The sequence below is a fragment of the Aethalodelphis obliquidens genome, unplaced genomic scaffold (assembly GCF_003676395.1).
Source record: "Aethalodelphis obliquidens isolate GAN/ISIS:26980383/991018 unplaced genomic scaffold, ASM367639v1 scaffold7, whole genome shotgun sequence".
In the NCBI taxonomy this organism is placed as follows: domain Eukaryota; kingdom Metazoa; phylum Chordata; class Mammalia; order Artiodactyla; family Delphinidae; genus Aethalodelphis; species Aethalodelphis obliquidens.
The window spans coordinates 68431399-68449937 of NW_020837951.1; the positions used below are offsets into that span (position 1 = coordinate 68431399).

The window sequence follows — 18539 nt, forward strand, 5'->3', positions numbered from 1 at the left end:
AAAATACTGAAACCTCCTGGGGCCTATGAAGTTGTGGTTATTACAATATCCATGTAGGGCCAACAAGGTTTTTGCATAGTGGAGAGACTTTGTGACCATAGGAAATCTGTATTCTCCAGCAAAGTCAGAAGACTCTGCTAAGTGTGGAGCTGGGCTGGTGGGTCTCCAGCTAAGTTCCTGACCAGGCTCAGCCATTGCTGAAGAGCAGGCAAAGGCCCCCTCCGTGAGGCATTTGATAATTATCACCAGGAAGTATCACTTCCTCATGGAGACGCTTGACCATAATGGGAGCTCATTCATATAACTTTTGGGGAAGTGTCTAAATCTTCCACTCATTTCTTTAAAATTGTGTGGTTTTTCTTAAGGTGTCGTTATTCTTTATATATTCTGGATTTTTTTTCAAATTTGTGACTTTTCATTTTCTTGATTGTGTCTTTTGATGGGGAAATATTTTTGAATTTTATCAAGTCCAACTTAACAATTTTTTTTCTTATGACTTGTGTTTTTTGTGTGTCCTATATGAGAATTCTTTGCTTAGCCGAATGTCATAAAGATTTTCCCCCTAAATTTTCCTCTAGAATCTTTATAGTTTTAGTTCTTGTATTTAGCTCTGTGACACAGTTTGAGTTAGTTTTTGTATAATGTGTGAGGTAAGGATCAAGGTTCACATTTTTCCCTTACAGATACTCAGTGTCCAGCACAATTTGTAAAAAGTATCCTTTTCCATTGAATCACATTGACTTCCTGATCAACAGTCAATTGACTGTAAATAAAGTTTATTTTTGGATTACAGATTTATATATTCTTTTTTTTTTTTAGATTTATATATTCTTAAACCAATGTCACAGTATTTTGTAGCTTTATGATAAATCTGGAAGTTAAGCTGTGTATATCCTCCAACCTTGTTCTTTCACAAAATTGTCTTGACTCCTCTAAGTCCTTTTCCATTTGATAAAAATTTTAGTAATGTTGGGAAAACAGGCATAAACATGGGCTATGCAAGACAAAGGGACATGTATGTCCCCCTAGGAAGGATTGGAAATTGATTTTGCAACTTCAGCAGGACTGTGCATGTATTAGCCAATAAAACAGCATTTTCTACCAGATTTCCTCATTCTCTCTTATTATGTCTGTTTCTGATTCTAAGAATATTGAAATATTTCCCTGGGCTTTCCAACCCCTCCTCTGGAGGAAGCAATGCAACAGAGTCCTATTTTGGACATAATGTCTATCTCTGGGAATCCTCATTCAGTGAGGAAACCTCTTCTACCTCTTCATATGAGATGCTGAGCTGTTGCCTTTTTGTCAGAGAAGTTCTTTAGCCCACGTCTATAAGAAGCAAAACTTGGAACTAGTAACACAACAATTCCATAAGTTAACTATTACATATTATAAATTAGCAAACTGAAGTGTAAGTAACTCAGTTATTCCCTTTCACCAATTCTAAGACACATACAGCTCCACATTTTGTTATCTCTGAAATAAGGATTTGTCCCATGATTAAGCATAGTTTAATTGACTGCATTGTTTTCTGTGGAGTGATATATTATATGTCTTTATAGTTAATGGTGTCTTAGATTTAAAGATAAAAAGTTCATCTGTTATACGAAGATGATAATCGTGTTGGAGTGATGTGAAGTTTCAACAATAAATATTGTTAGCTTGTAGAAAACGTGGTAGAATGAATAAATAAAGAGCTGAAATATGAGAAGAAAGTCTCAGTTTCTCTTCCCTTTTTTTTTGAGAAAACAGTAAGGATTTTATTATCAGAACAAGTAAGAGATACAAGCATAACAGAATACATAAATTAATTTTTCTGAATTTTAGACTCTAGGGTCTCTCTATGAAAAGGTCAGTTGCTTATGAGGGCAAGATGCTATTCAAACTATAGGCATTTAAGACAATGTTTAAGACAGGGAGTCTTAACAAGGACATAGTCTTAACAATGAGATTCAGTGAGAAACAGAAAGCAATTTTCTTATTTCCTTTCCTTAGTAAGTTGTATATATATATGTATAAAATGTATGAGGCTCATTTTGGGGAAAAAATGCCTTCATATAGAAAAAATCTTAATTTCTTCCATCATCCAGAAAAAAAAGAGTTTCAATCCCCTGGGCCAAACAAAATAGGGTGACACTAATTTCACATGAACCTCAAAACTATAATCTGACTGTAGTTACCATCTTCTTTAGTTTTAAAAAGTTTAGCATCCTTTTATCCATTCCAAACCAGTACACTGAATCTTCTCCCTTACAAGGTTTTTAACCAAATTGGAATTAAATTAATCTCATTTTAAAGTGCAAAAAAGAATATGTAAGACAAGTGCTTGCTCTGTGTGACACACACAAAAAAGCATCCTTCTAACAGCACTGGCCCAAGAGGTACTACAATAAAACTGGCTGCCGGAAAAGGGATCCATTAGGTCGACTAAAAGGGCAGAAAGAGTCCAGTTTCAGCAAAGAAATGCCTGCCAAGTCTGATTTTTAATTGTACCCAGATCTCAATCAGATCTTAGGTGCCCCTAACTGACAAGACCAGAGCACACAGTACCAGCACAGGGTCAAGAGGGCCAAAGTTGTCTAAACTAGTCAGTCAATATCTCTACTCCACTATTTGCCAATGCTTTTTAGGGACATTGCCAGTGGTAATGGAACTGAGGAGCCTGGGTTTTGGAACAACACAAATATTTACCTAATAAGCAATAATCAAAGTGTTTGTTTAGGGTGAATGATATAAAAATAGGTAATGAGTTCTCTCATACATCACTGGTTAATGATTTAGTCTGACTGTAAATTAAAGCAGTATAGAATGGCTTCTTCCATACAATAAAGACAAGCTTTGCACTAGTGTTTCTCAAAAGCCGAATATATCTCCAGCTCTACCTTCAGTTTAACAACTTAAACCCCAAAATACAAAACCTTTCCTATGGTAAGGTAAAAGGGAACAAGACACCCTCTACCCAGAGTGCCTGGAATAGAAAGAGCTCTAGAACTCAGTAGGCATGAGCACATTCAAGTTTGAGATTATGGATCTGCAGTCATTTTTTCTTCCCTTCTATCACTGGGGTGTCCATCTTGGGTGGCTTGAATGTTGCTGGATCCTCAGCCATTCAGATGGCCTCGATCTGGATCAGCTCTATTGGAGAGGGCTTCTGGGCTTCTTTGTAGGCCTGGTGGCAAAACTTGAGTCAGACTTCTGGAGTGGTCTTGGCTCAAAGAAGCTCCATTTATCTGAGTTTCTCTCCTTATACCCACTTACAGAATCCATGGCACTGGGCTTGGGCCAGGTAAAGCTGTGGAAGAACAGTAGTGTAACAGCCTCTGGGTTTCCGCTTAGAGAAAGAGTGAGGGGTGCTGCTAGGGTGGGCTGGGTCGATGCAGGCTGCCTCTCTTTTTTTGTTGTCTCTCCACTGTGTAGCTTTAGTTTGTGGCATGCTTTTACCACTTGAATGTACTTGATCTCCCTCGGTGGGAAAGCCCTTGTGGGGTGTGCAGCCGGCACCTCTCAGCCCTGCATGTTGTTCAAAACAGTGAATGCTCTCCTGGGTCTGCTTTGTGATCAGAGAATTCATGATAACATGGGTAGTTCTAGCCTTTACCACTTGTCCACATTGTCAGTGCTATAGGGTCATGGCAGGTGGTGTGCATACTGGCGTCTCCTTAGTCTACTTTGGCAAGGTTCTGCTACTTGTGTCTGGAATCACTGGCTTCCAGGGGATGCTGCCCATAACTGAAGGAAGAAGTAACATGGTGTAGGGCCCTTGAGGGCATTGTCATGGCTGAATAACTGACAGTACATCCTGGTGGGGAGGGACATCTTGCCTAGAGGCCCACTAGGCTCAAGGGCAGGCCTTTGGAGTTCTCTCAAAGCCATTGAAAGACTGGGATCCAGGTGCTTTAACTGCAGAATTCTGGAGCTGAGTCCCTATGACCACAGTGAAATAATGTGACAATCATGCTGACAAATATTCATGAGGGACATTGTCCAGCCACCCAGATTAGTAAAGCTTCCCTGGAAGAGTTTATCCAGAGGTTCTGTTTCTCTGCCACTATGGGGCTGCCTATGGCCTGAGCTCCAGAGCTAGAAGGCTTCAAAGACCCATGTCTGTTGGATGTGGTGCAGTTGGAACCAAGCCATGGTGTGCTGGCCACAAAACGTGTTCAGGCCTCGGGCACTGATCGACAAGTGCTGGCTGCCACGAGGCTCAGACTCCGCCATTAACTTTGCTCTTGAAGAGCTAAGTGACATTGGGTAAAACACAGTATCTCAGTTTCCTTGTCTTAGAAAATGAGAATAAAATACCTGCTCTCTCTACTTCACAGGGTTCTTATTACATCAAACAGTCCTTGTTCTCATTGGTTTTATGAGACAGTGTAAGTGTAAGTGTGTGAAGTAAAAGAATGTGTGTGAAAATATTTTTTTAAGTTTTAAGGGGCACACAAATGTAAAAATAACTGCTTATGATTTTAATAGTAAATCCAGGCTAAAATGTCATCATTTTTATGTTCAGTTAAAGTCAACCAACATTTCTGAGGCCCTGCTTTTGGACCTGACCCTTTGGGAAGGAGTGTTAAGTTGTACGCACACACCTTAGGTACGGAAAGGCAATTTTCCTTTGGCAAGCTCCCTGCCCCCCAAAGCAAAGATGTGTGGTAAAGAATTAGAAACCATTGTCCTGGGATACTGTGGCTTTTCCTCCTAAGAACCACACTTTGATTCTTGCTAATCCACCTCTCATTAGAAATGTGTATAGGAAAAAAGAGGTGGGTCCCTTAGCTCAGGGCTAGAGGTAATCGGCAGAACACAGGAGAGTCAGTGATGGACGGCAGGGGTAGAAAAGAAAAAGAGGGACCTGGGAATTGGAGAGAAGAAAAGACAATGTACAAAGAAAATTAATCCTCCCAATTGTGGCGTGTGGAGAGAAGGAACCAAGCTATAAAAATGGAAAGTGAGGACCTCAGATTCAGTGTTGGATGCCAGGTGGACATGGCTTGAAAAAAAATGAGGCTATTATCACTGAAGTCCATTTGATAGAGCTTATGTGTAAGAGTTAAACAATGATCACTCTTGTCCAAAATCATAAAATAAGGTGCCAGGGTGATTTGTCACTCTGCTCTTCTAATAAACCCCAACTTTAGGAAGCATCTATAAACTTGGGCCTCACCCTAAAAACTCTTACTATGTCATTGTAGATTAGTCCAGTCTCTGGCACATAGTAGGCATTCAATAAGTGTTTGATGAATAAACCAAAAGATTGCAGACCTACTTAGGTTAATTTATGTTTTCATGGGGTTGGAGGGTTCAAAGCTAGAAAAGAGCACATTTCCCTCCTCATTCTTTTATTTCCTTGAACGTGAGACCCTCAATTAAGACTCCTCCAGTCTCCGTACAGGTCTTTCTCCACTTACAATGGGATTACGTCCCAAGAAACTCATCGTAAGTTGAAAATACCGTTAAGTCCCCGAAAATTCACTTAATACACCTAACCTACCGAACATCAGAGCTTAGCCTAGCCTACCTTAAACCTGCTCAGAACACTTATATTAGCCTACCGTTGGGCAAAATCATCTCTCACAAAGCCTATTAATAAAGTGTTGAATGTCTCATGTAATTTACTGGATACTGTACTGAAAGTGAAAACCAGAATTGTTGTATGGGTACAGAATGGTTGTGTTTGGGTTGTTCATCCTCGTGATGGCGTGGCTGACTGGGAGCTGTGGCACTGCCACTGCCCAGCATCACAAGAGTATTGTACTGCATATCGCTACCCCAGGGAAAAGATTAAACTTGAAAGTTCCAAGTATAGTTTCTACTGAATGCATGTTGCTTTCCCACCATCATAAAGTCGAACCATTGTAAGTTGTCAGGGACCGTCTGTAGGTAATTTAATAATAGCTGGTACTTATTTAATGGTTGTGTTGGGCACATGTGTGCTTGAGACGTTCACATGATCTCAGTCAATCCTTGCAGCATAAGTGAGCACATAATTATGGTACTTTAAACATGGAGAAAGTAAAATTCAGGGAGGCTGCCTTTAGACAGGGTAAGTAACTTGGCAAAAGTCACACAGCTAGTAAGTTGCATATGGGTTTCTGTAATTATTTTAGTAGAAAGGGCACTAGGAATTGGATCTTTATAACCACATTTGTTTAAGTGGTTAGAGCCAGAAGAAAGTGTGTACAATGAAGGTAAGGTATCATTAATACCTGAGCACTGTTGGCAGTGACCTTAAGAACAGATGGAATGGCTAGGGCAGAGGCTTTCAAATGCTTCTGATGGCAACCAAAGTAAGAAATGCATTTTAAATTCTAACACATACACACACATGTGCGTGTGCACACACACACAGTCACACATACCTATATACATAACTGAAGTAAAACTTTAAGCAGTGCTTACCATCACTATGTGCGATGCATACTAATTTTTTCTGTTCACTTTTCTTCTCTTTCCTTCCCTTCTCTTACATTCTATTCTACTCCAGTGTTTTACATGCTGGTTGGGACACACTTACTTGACTTCACTATACACTAATAGATTATGATCTGCAGTTTGAAAACCCCTGAGCTAGAAAACAATAGAGGTGGTAGGAGCATGGACCTTTGATTCAGACAGTTGTGGGGATTGAATCCTGGGCTGCTATTATATTAACTGTGCGGGCTAAAGCAAGCAACATCTTCTTTTGAGCTTTTGTTTCTCATCCATAAAAGGGGGATAATGATACCTACTTCAAAGGGTTATAGAGAAGAATGAGCAATGAATATAGGCGTCCACCCTAGCACGTAGCTTGTCTCCCAGAAGGACGGTGACAGCCATGTACTGATGCATTTAAGAATGTAGAGTGCTCGTCCTGGCACCAGCTAGCTGTGTGAGTTTACGTAAGTAATTTCTTTAAGCTTCTCTCTAAGTCATGTAATTCCTCTAAGCTTCAGTTTACTCATCTGTAAAAAATGGGAGAAATAGTAGTACCTACCCCATAGGATTAAGAATTAAATGTGATAACACATGGAAAACCCTTAGCACAGCACCTGGTGCTTAGTATGTGCTCAATAAACTATTATTGGCTATATTAGCTGTTGAACAAATATATCTGTTATTACTGTCCAACCACTTAATGCTAGCCTGAACTCCCCAGGCTAGGTTACAATATCTATTCTGATGATACAAACTCAGGATTGTGTGTGTGCATGTGCACATGTGTATGTGTATGTGTGAAATTGGAATTGCTGTTAACTTTGTTCACCAGTATTTTCTAGAGGCCAAAACAAACTTGGCTGCAGCAGTGGAAATCATTTTAGTAAAGAAAGGTTAGTTCCAAATTGGATTCCCTCTCCTTGTTCTTCTTAAGTATTTCTACAAAATCCAATCTTTGGCTTGACATTAAAGGCTTATTTTCAGTGAGCAGACTGCACACACCAAAAAAAAAAAAAGAATTAAAGAAAAAGAGAGAAAAGAACATGACTGTACACACTAAGTAGTGGGAAGTGAGTTGAATTCTTCTGAGGTCAGTTAAGGAACTCTGTGGCATGGCCCCTGCCCAAAGCCTTACTCCTTCCCACCTGTGAGGCAGCCTCATGGGATTCATGCTCTGTGTAATCCCCTCCTCCTGTTGGGCTGGACCTAGTGACTCACTTCTAACTAAGAGGAAAAGGTGGAAAACAGTGTACGACTCAGAGATTAGGTCATAGGAAGCAGTGTGGTATTGCCTCCCTCTCTTCTGGATTCCTTGCTCTGGGAGAAGCCAGCTGCCCTGTTGTGCCCCATGGAAAGGTGCATGTGATGAAGAGGTGAAGCCTCCCACCAATACTCATGTGAGTGAGGTTGGAAGCTGATCCTGCAGCCCCTTCAAAGACTACAGCCCCAGCCAATAGTTTGTGACTTCACCAGAGACCCTGAGCCAGAACGATTCACACAGGTGCTCCCAGATTCAGGGCTCTCAGAACCTGTGAAATAATAACTGTTTTTTCAAGTTGCTAAGCTTTGGAGATGATTTGTTGTATAGTAATAGTGACTGCACTACCCTTGAATCCCACTTCACAGCATCTCTGTGTTCCATCAGGCAGTTCATTATTCATTCAACAATTCCCTCATTCATTCCATGAACTTTTATGAATTGTTCACCATGTGTCAGGCAGTGTAATGACCTTCAGATCCTAACTTGAAGGAGATTACAGTCCAGTGGTGGAAATAAGCAGACTAAAAATTAAAAGGCGAGCTGCATGCTAAATGCTACCATGTGGTTTTGTTTTGAGGGCTTTGGGAACTCAGAGGAGGAAATGAGAACTTCCAGCCTGGCCAGATGAGAGAGGGATGAAAGGGAGGGGATGGCACTTAAGCCTTCATACTAAGGTGTGATGGCTTTGTAATGAGTCACCTTGTCTAGGCTGACTACATTTCCCAGAATTCCTTTTCTTCTACATTTCTGTTTAGAGTGGGCCACAAAGGAGATTCTTGCTGCAGGCAGAAGGGAAGCAGCAGCCAATTTGTGGTGCACACATGTTGATGCTAATCTGCTAACTCACCTTGTTAGTGTGAAGCAGCAGCCAGGCCTGCAATTTCTCTACCTTCCCTTGCGCCTTCCTTCAGCTTTTCTGACTTCTGGGTTCAGAGTGTATGTTTAGCTCTGTGATAAAGAGCTTTTGCTTCTGAAGGACACTTTCATCACCAAAGTGAAAAGCAAGACCAGACAAGGCTTCAGCCCTTCTTTGTTTCTGGGATGCCAGCCTTCCTGACTGCCTGGAGCACCAGCCTCAGATATGGAGACAAGAGCCTTACAGATACTGCTCTACCACCTCCCACAATTGTGTAGTCCAGTTCCCTGTGACAGACATGAGAGAAAATATGAACAGGTGAAATGAAAAAAAGCATTCGAAGCAGAGGGAATAGCATGAACAAAAACATGGAAGGGAACAGTAGGAGTAATACTTAACCACTGGCATGCCATTGCTACTGACCAATCAGAACAAACTCTGGCTCCAGCACTGACCAATCAGAATGAAGCAGGGTCCTCAAGGGCCCTGATTGTGTCCCCTTCAATTACTGGATTATGGAGACTATCTGAGAAGTCTGGTGGCTCTTGTGGTTAAGGCATTTGGAGGATCTATCAGAGATGTGGCTATTTACCAATTGGAACAGAAATGTTTTAATATTTTAACAACTGGTACTATTATACTAGTGCATTCTAGCTGTATGGCAGCTCTGAAAAAACATGTGAGGCATATGTGATGAGGAATGAGTTTTTAATGTGACTGGAACATTGGCTGGCTTGGTGTGTGGCTGTAGTTTTAAACCCCAGTTACTCAAGTCAATGGAATTGACGAAACTGATTTAACCTGCTGTATCTTATGTGGCCATAGTCATAGTAGCTATTAAAACTGTTCTGTGGATAAATTGAATTTAATCCAATTACAGAAGACCAGGACCCTATCCCTTCACTGAGTGAGGGTTCAGAGAACAGGAATTTTAAGCTCTCTTCTGCCGTTGACACACTGTACGCCGGACAAGTCACTTAACACAACCTATCCTGGAGCCAGAAAGCAGTGACTTCACTTGGCCTTTCTTCTCTGTAATTTTCTGGGGATCTGAAAGGCTTTTCCATTCTTGAAAACTATAGCCATTATGCCCTTCAACTTTGGAGTAAAGATGAATTTAACCCAAGAAGCTTGCTCTGTATTTCACTGCCTCATCACCAGAATTTTAGTCTGGCAATTACTTCGTATGAGTTGATCCATTATTGTCCTGCTCTCTCTAGAGAGCATCACAACTGTGTAGTTTATCCCTCCTTTTGATTGATCTCTCAGCAAATCACTTGCCAGGTATTCCTTTTATACCCTGTAATGTCCCCTGGTACTTAGAATTCTCTGTACAGCAGGTGCCTAATATCAATACTTATTTCATATATCACTTCGGTAAATTTTCCATCTCCAAATGGAAGTCAAACAGGACATTCTAAACTGAAATATTTAAGGGTTTTGGATTGTGTATAGCTCTGTATTGTCTCTGCTAGCATGAATAATTAAGGATAGATTTGGACCCCTGTGTGTGCATGCCCATAATAATATATGTGAGCATATAATAATGGTGTATAAATTAAATCTTTTTGCTTCCAATGAAAAGGCAGCCTTGTTCAATGATGAGTAAGTATGAATACAAAGAGCACTTCAGCATACTTAGAGCCACTGATGTCTCTTAGATAAGATCAAACTACCAGAAATTAGTATTTGTCATTAAAAGAAATTCAAATCATAAACAGAAAAAATAATACAGTCAACCCTGAGATACTTTCAATATTCTTCTAGGGCAGTTGGGCTTAATTTGCACACAGCTAAGCCCATCCTTACTAATAAACATGTCACCATTGAACTCATTGTCCTTTTGGGAAATGAGAAATACAAGTTGAATGTTTATAGGGAAAAATAAACACAGGAAAATATTGGTCTATGGTTAAAAACAAACTTTGAAATCCAAACAAAAAAGTGGATATGCCGACTAACAAAATGGTAGTGTCTGAATGCAATTGCTGAGAATTTGGGATTTTGAATACAAATTCTTTCCTCTCAAGCAATTGAATTAGTAGAAGAAATTAAAAATGAACAGAAATGACTACAAACAAAAGTCTTATGGCTTTTACAATTACTACAAAGCAAATTTTCCTTCTTAACCGTGGAAAATTGTTCAGAAAATGATGAGGTAGGTTTTTGAGCTTTTCTACTTGTCTTGTTTTCATGTTTAGCAAATATACATTTAATTATATTTGAATATACTTACTGCAACTATAGGTGAAAAAAATGAACACGTTCATTTAGCATGACCTTATCAAGTGTACAAAGCAAAGGAGAATGAGAATTTTTTTTCTCTCCATTCTGTTTCCCGGGAATAAATCATAAGTTGTTCACTGTTATTGAACCGTTTTTCAATAGTTCACCTCGCAGCATTAGCATGAATAAATTTCTCCTCTCAGTATAGAAAGCAATTCACCGTTTCCTTTCTCTCTCTTAACCACATCCAATCCTTCAAGTTCACTTGTTCTCTTACACATAGGTGTATATAGTTCTTAATTCTTAGCAGACTTCTCATTCCCCAGTAGAAAGAAAGTCTCATCTATGCCAGTGCTCTTTAGTCAGAATTGGTCTTCTGAGTCCATATTTTGCTTCCTGTCAGTTCCTTTCATGAAGAGCATCACAGAAGCTTTATTCATTAGCATTCTGAGTGGTTTCTCTACTGTGGGGGTAGCTCTAATGTGATTTATATTTAGTTCTTCCCATGCTTCTAGTTCCTTACATCAAGCCCTCCTATTAGCGGTGAGATGAGTGAGCAAATTGGAAAAGGTTTTGAACCCTTGGTGAATTTCATCCTAAAATATACCAGAATGCTATAATCTGTATGCAATCTTCATTAAGAACTCCCACCACCTGCTTGCTGAAGCCACAGCACAGCTCCACTCATAATCACCATGCAGGGGGCAGCATTAGTTAACGTCATTAGACAAATGTTGATCTTCTTTTGCATGTTCATTAGCACCAGGTGGGAAGAAACTGCTAGATACAGGCAGGGAACTTTTGGGGATGATTCAGGATTATGCATCATTTAATTATCTAACTTTATGAGCATCCTTAAAAAACCAAAGAGGCTAACAAAGAATTAATTTTCTGTTTTTGTTGTTGTTTTCAGATACCTCAGGGTCAGTGTCAGTTTCCAGCCTCACTAAAGAAAGTAGAGGATGATCTTTACTAGTGTGGCATTGGGCAAGTCACTTAACCTCTCTGTGTCTCATATTCCTCATCTATAAAATAGTAATTTTATCTGTCTCATAGGGTTGGTATGAGGATTAAATGTGTTAACACAGATAAAAGCATTTTGAATAGCACCTGGTTAGGTGCAGTTATCATCATCACCATAACCTTTTGCTAACTCTTCTTTAACATTGTTCATCTAAACACTGGGGAGCCCACAGTGCCCAAAATAGAATCACAGAGAACGATTTGACTCTGAAGCACAGCGGCTTCTCTTGTTCTTTTCTTTTTAAACCTACATTCTTGGAGCACTTCCTAAGTGCCAGTCATTATGCTAAGCTCTTTGCAAACATTTTCTCATGCAAACCTCACAACAAGCCTAATAGGATAGACACTATTATAATTTCCATTTTATAGATTAGGAAATTGGAGTTTGGAGAAGTTAATTTGCTTATAGAATTAAGATCTGCAGAATCTAAGAAGTGGGTAGACTTATTTCATATTAACCTTAAGGTGTTGTATTCACCTTAAGACTAACTGTGATAAAGTTTTTAGAGCTAAAAGGACCTTTACACTTACATAATCCATATGAAGGAGTTATGGCTCAGAAGTTAACAACTTAAGCCAGGATCACACAGCCAGTTGTGACCAGCCAGGACCAGAATATTTGCAGGAATACCTGTCTCTACAATGCACTGCTTTTTATTTTAATATTATTTTACATAATTAATAGATCTCTTTAAGTGTGAAAATACTTAATCTATGCATTACTTTCAGGGCATGAGTTTCTTCAGCAAGGAAATCATATGCTTAAATGGAAAATTAATTGAAGGGAAGAATACTTCCGTTAGGTTTTTTACTTAATTTAAAATTAAACACAATTGCTTTAAGTGAGCAACATCTTAAAAGATGGTGTTAAAATCATACCCCAGAAGCCAAAAATATGATAATAAAAGGTCTACAGTGCCTGTGTTACCAGACAGTCTGCAATCCCATTTTCTCTCCAATGTTTATAACTAGCATGGAACTGAGAGAATTAAGAACAGTCTTCTTTCAGCTTCTCTACGACTTCTGTTTTAAACCTGAATTTCTTAAGGCAGGGGAGAAAAGGGAATTCCCTGTTTCTGCATCCGCCACCCCCATTGCTCTCAACACACACGCGCGTGCACACACACACACACACACACACAACTACTTTTCCCAGAATGAAATCTACTTTTTTTCATCTATTCTTTCTCGCAGCCTGCACTCCCTCCCCCAAATCTCTCCCTCCAAACCTAAATTTCAGAATTTGACTCAGTGACATTCTGTCAAGATCAAAGTCAAATGATAATTTCCATGAAAATCAAAGTAATTTCAGTCTCCCTCTCTCCCTGAAAGCCTGGGTCTCATGCCAGTGAAACACTATAAACATTCCACATTTCCCCTTCTCCTCAGGACCAAACCCCATGCTCCCTCTTTTTTTTTCTGGCATCTCTTCTCTTCAAGTGCATTACTGCTTTTCTGCAGAAATGAATTTGAAGCTGAACATTTCTGCAAACAAGATTTAGCTACTTTTAGTCTGTCTCTGGCTCTCTCTCTCTCTGAGGTAAGCAGTGGCTGTGAGGCTTGAGGCTGAGGTGAGAATAAAGGACCAAGAAGGGGCAGGGGAGAAAGTTAGAAGATGGAGTGCTGGTGGTGGTGGTGGTGGGAGGATGGTGGGAGATGAAGTGGGGATATAGGAAATTGGTATTTAGTGACTTTCTGTATGTCAGGTATCACTGTAGGTATAAGAAAAAATTTTTATTTTACATATGAGTAGCCTCAAACTCATGGAAATCGTTTCAAATTTTCATTGTCAAAGAGCTTATAAAGGGCCTAGTTAAAATACTAACCCTTTGCTGTCTGACCCCAGAGTCCAGGTTTTGTACAGAAGTATGAGGTCAGTGGCATAAATATGGGTAGGACTGGGAAGGGCTCTACGCCACACCGTGACCCCACCATTACACACTGCTGGTGACTTCCTTCACACGTCTTTATGGTGAATTATCCAGCTGACCTTGTATATAACAAAGGGACCAAAAGCACCTGCAAACTAGAGTTTGGACAAGGACCTTACCCTCTCTCATTGCCTCATCCTCCTTCCGTGCACAATCATGTATATGCTCAAGTAGCTCCTTGTGCAGGGGGGCAGAGGAAGTTCTGATTTTGATCTTAAAGTGGAAGGGGACCCTTTCTGAAATCACTGATGCATTCCAGGAACCCTCCCACAAAGTCATTGACTGGAGGAGTGACTTCATATTTCCCTTTGACCAAGATGTTACCTGGGAAGTTTCGTGCATATGAAAATCATTTTCCCCCTCAAGAAATGGAATAGTAATTTCTCCACTTAGTTAGGAAACACTCTCAGAAAGGAAAAATGCAGTATTTTTTTTTTATTTGAGAGGAAAATATCAAATTCCTAACATAGGAAATCTCCCTAGAGTCTACCTTCAGTAGGAAAGCTCATTTTGTATTTTGCAAGTTTTATGAGAAAAGCATTCAGCTCTAATAAGTAGCTATTTGAGTATTATTCCTTGTGTGTTAAATTCATTTGTTGAGACTAACATAATACCACGGGATGGAGACTGGTCCCAGTAGGAGTTATAAGTCATCCTGGGGATTATGACATGAAATGTTCAGATATCCATTATTAAAAATGAATCTGTTTTCTTTTGCTACTTTTCTTCCTAGTGGGGAAAAGAAAGAAAAGGAAAAGTACCATATAGATTCCACTAAAACAAACAAATAAACCAAATCCTAGAGTGTATATTCAATAAAATCTTGGCTTGACATAAGGTCCTGATTTGGTAATATGAGTCGGCAAGTGGTTTTCCTGATCTAATTGGATAGGAATATAAGGAAATAGAAGTCAGAATTAACATTTAATGAGCACACTACCCATGCCTGTTGCCATGTAACTTTACAACACTTGCTGTCCCACTCCTATTCTGAGCTCAGCCTTGTGACTTGCTTTGGCCTATGGAATGTTAACAAATGTGATGCAAGCAGAAACCCAAAAGGTGCTTGAGTTTCCACTTGTTCTTGTACCCTGCCATCGCCATGAGAACATGTCTGTGTTAGCCTGATGGAGGATGAGAGACACACAGAACAGAGTGAAGTCATGCCAGTCACCCCAGCTGAGACAATCTAGATTAGTCAACACCCAGGCAATCCGTGAACATATAAGCAAGTCCAAGACCAAAAGAACTGCTTAGCTGAGCCAAGATCAGCAAAGCTTCTGAGCACACCTCCCAGATGCATGAGTAATACATGTTTATTGTGTGGTTTGCGGTGGTTTGTTATGTAGTATTATTGTGGCACTAGATAATTGATAGAAAACGTACGGTGAGGAAATGGTTTCTGGATATCAAAACACATTGTAATTGTGTTGCATGTTATGTGCAAGTGACAGTAGGGACTTATGTTAAGGTTGACTGTAGCCCTGTGTGAATGAGCCACATCCAGGTAAGTAGCGGAAGGGATCTCACTTAAAAGATGAGATCATTTTTGCACCATTTGCTCAGGGAAAAGGAGTCTCTCTCCAGGTGGAAATTAAGATTAAGGATTATAGTCAGGTGGGTGTTATGATAGGATCTCTCTTAGGCAGGAGCTTTTGTCTAGGAGGGTGTTTCTCTACGGTCCATTCAGAATGACTTTAGCTGTGCAGGTATTGACCAGGTGAGAATTGATGGACCCAGGTGTTTCCATCATCATGTGACCATGATGATGATGATGATGATGGCAGCTGACTCTTACTGAGCAGGTTGCTTATTATGTCCCAGGTGCTATACTCAGCCCTTGATATATATTAGCTCATTTAATCTTTATAACAATCCTATCAGATAGGTATTACTTTTTCCCCCATTTTATACAGGAGGAAACTGAAGCCCAGAGCTCTTAAGTGACTTCCCAGAGACAAATAAGAATGAAAGAATAGGGCTTCCCTGGTGGCGCAGTGGTTGAGAGTCTGCCTGCGGATGCAGGGGACCCGGGTTCGTGCCCCGGTCTGGGAAGATCCCACATGCCGTGGAGCTGCTGGGCCCGTGAGCCATGGCCGCTGAGCCTGCGCGTCCGGAGCCTGTGCTCCGCAACGGGAGAGGCCACAACAGTGAGAGGCCCACGTACCGCAAAAAAAAAAAAAAAAAGAATGAAGAATAGAGCTGGGTGGTCACAAATCTGGCTCAAGAACCTCTATGCCAAAGGGCTTATGGAACCAAATAGACAAGTTGAGTTGGGACCAGAACTTTATACTTTGTAAACTGGGCTGTTTATATTCCTTGTATGTAGTTTCTGACTCTGCATGGGAACAAATTTCATCCCACATGAGACCAATATCATGGTGGCAACAGGAAGAGAATAGACAGAGCTAGAGTTGGGAGTGAGAGCAAGAGAAAGAACAAGAAGAAAACCTCGATGGGAAGGTGAAGTTGGGGGACAAGGTCAAGTGCCTTCAGTCAGGGGCTTACCTCACTCACTTTCCCTGGGAGATTCTCTACCTGGTGCTGTTTCCTTAGAGGTTCTGGGTTTAATTTTATTGAAGAAAGTGGAATTTCCTTATGTTTTGTAAGTGCCAGGCACTTTTCTAAGCATTTCACATACATTATGCATTGAATTTTAACAACCACCCTCCAATGATTAAAGATATTTTTAGCCTTAGTTTCAAAGATCCGTGCTATTCAAAATGCAGTTCCTGGACTGGGTGGCAGGCAGTGAGCTCTTTCTTTCCAGTCCACAGTGAGATGAGACACTGACAGCAGGTGTCTAGAGACTTTTAACAATTAGAGTAATTTTTTGACTGTTAAATCTAATCATCTAAAAAGAGCGTATATTTTATGTCTATGCTTTTTATTTTCCTGGTAATTAATTTCAATGAATTTTACATCAGTATTCTTCCTCAAATGGATTGGAAATTTAAGAAATACGGTTTAAGAAACATGTCTAGATAATAGAACTGAGGCTCAGAGAAATGGAGTAACTTGCCGCAGTTTTAGTCATTAAGAGGCAGGGCAAGACTCAAACTCAAGTCCTAATCCAATGCCCATCAACTCACTTTATTTTTATTAAAATTAACATCCAACTTGACTAAGAACTGTGCCTGCCCATACCTGCCTATTTAAACAATGACACTAAGCTTGATTTTGCAAGGCTGAGAGGAGGGTGGTAGGCACTGGGCCTTTCTATTGCTGGTCAGTCGAGTCATTCCAGAGCATAGAAATTGGACTTGAGAGCTGGACTTTATCAAAATGATGCTACCCATGTGTTCATGTAGTAGACACACAGCCATGGCATGATTCATGTAGAATCTCTTGGAAATAACAGCAAAGCTTTCTCCTTTGCTCCTTCTGTGACTCCCTAAAGGAGAAAAATAGGAAATACATAAAATTCTCATTTAAGAAAAATTGTCTAACAGACCCTACATTTAGTGAAGCAGTTCATTTTGTGGTTTAAAATTCAAAGGAATTTCTTCCTATCATCTGTTAAAAATACAGTTGTGTAGTGATTACCACGAAAAGTAGTAGATAGACATGGGCTTTGGAGCAAAAGACACATTAGACTGGGGTCCTGCCTTTGCCATTGTCTTACTCTGCAATCTTGGCATCATGCTAACATTTCTGAACTTATTTTCTCATTTGTAAAATATGAATAATTCATACCTCATAGGATTTTGGGATAATTTAATAAGGTAACTTATGTAAACTGCTCTCATCAAGTCTGAAGTAGGAGGATAATTACATCAGATGCCCCCAAACCAAATCCATTTAACCAGCTTGTTTGAGATCCTTTCAAATGCTGTGGCTGTACAACCTCTTAATAATTAAAAGTTTTTTTTTCTTTTTTTTTTTTTAATTAGTTACTCAGCAAGTAGGGTTTTTTGGTCAAGGAATGAAACAAGGTCATTTGACTCAATTGTAAAAATTGAATTAACTGAATGATTTGCATGTTTTGTTTCCGTACACAGAGTCTAATAATTCAGGATGATATTCTGGTCTATTGCACATTGAAAAGTGATTTCATTGAGTCTGTGATGTACTCACTTTCATAGATTACTGATAATCTTATCTCATAAGGATGTTGGGAGAGTCAACTAGATTATGTAATATATACGTGGTACATGATAAGCACTGAATAAATATATTTCCCCCGTATTCTGCTTTATTTATAAGTGCTACTGTTTATAGGTCAATGCCACTCTATAGCGTTTGATTATATATAATCAAATAGTACTTTTCTTTTAATTTAAGACTTAACAGGATGAAATTATTTGTACTTAGAAGGTAGAGATATGGGCACCTGTGATTTAAAGCCATTATGAATTTGCCTTGAAACGCTATGGTGAAATTTCTCCAAATGAATGATAATCAAATCTCTATGATAAATGATTCCCAAGGTCTGCACTCCCAACTAGTTTATGAAGCAGCATTGAGCCTTTGGCATTTCCTCAGTAATTTGTCCCTAAATTGTGTCAACAAGTGCTTGTGTACTTTTTAGAGTTTTACCTGTTTTTGCCTTTAACCATTCCAATATCCATTTCTGAGCAAGACACAAACCTGTGCTTTAAACTGTTAATTGATTTTCCTTGCAACATCCCATGGGTCTGAAGTCAAAAGCCTCTTTCAGGAGCTCATTATAGGCAACATTGGAAACTGTTTCCGAAACTAAACCATATAGGATTAGTTAAAAAACCACCTGGAAATATTGGATAACTTTATTTCTATCACCCGGCTGTCACTTTGGTTGAATCCACAGCTTTTAGATCCTTCCAGAGAACACAAAATAACCAGCTCA

General features: G+C 39.7%; 1 pseudogene; it reads right to left on the reverse strand.

Annotated features, from left to right (window-relative positions):
* Positions 1-2985: 2985 nt before the first annotated feature.
* Positions 2986-3873, reverse strand: LOC113620254 (putative monooxygenase p33MONOX pseudogene; annotated as a pseudogene).
* Between the last annotated feature and the right edge of the window lie 14666 nt (positions 3874-18539).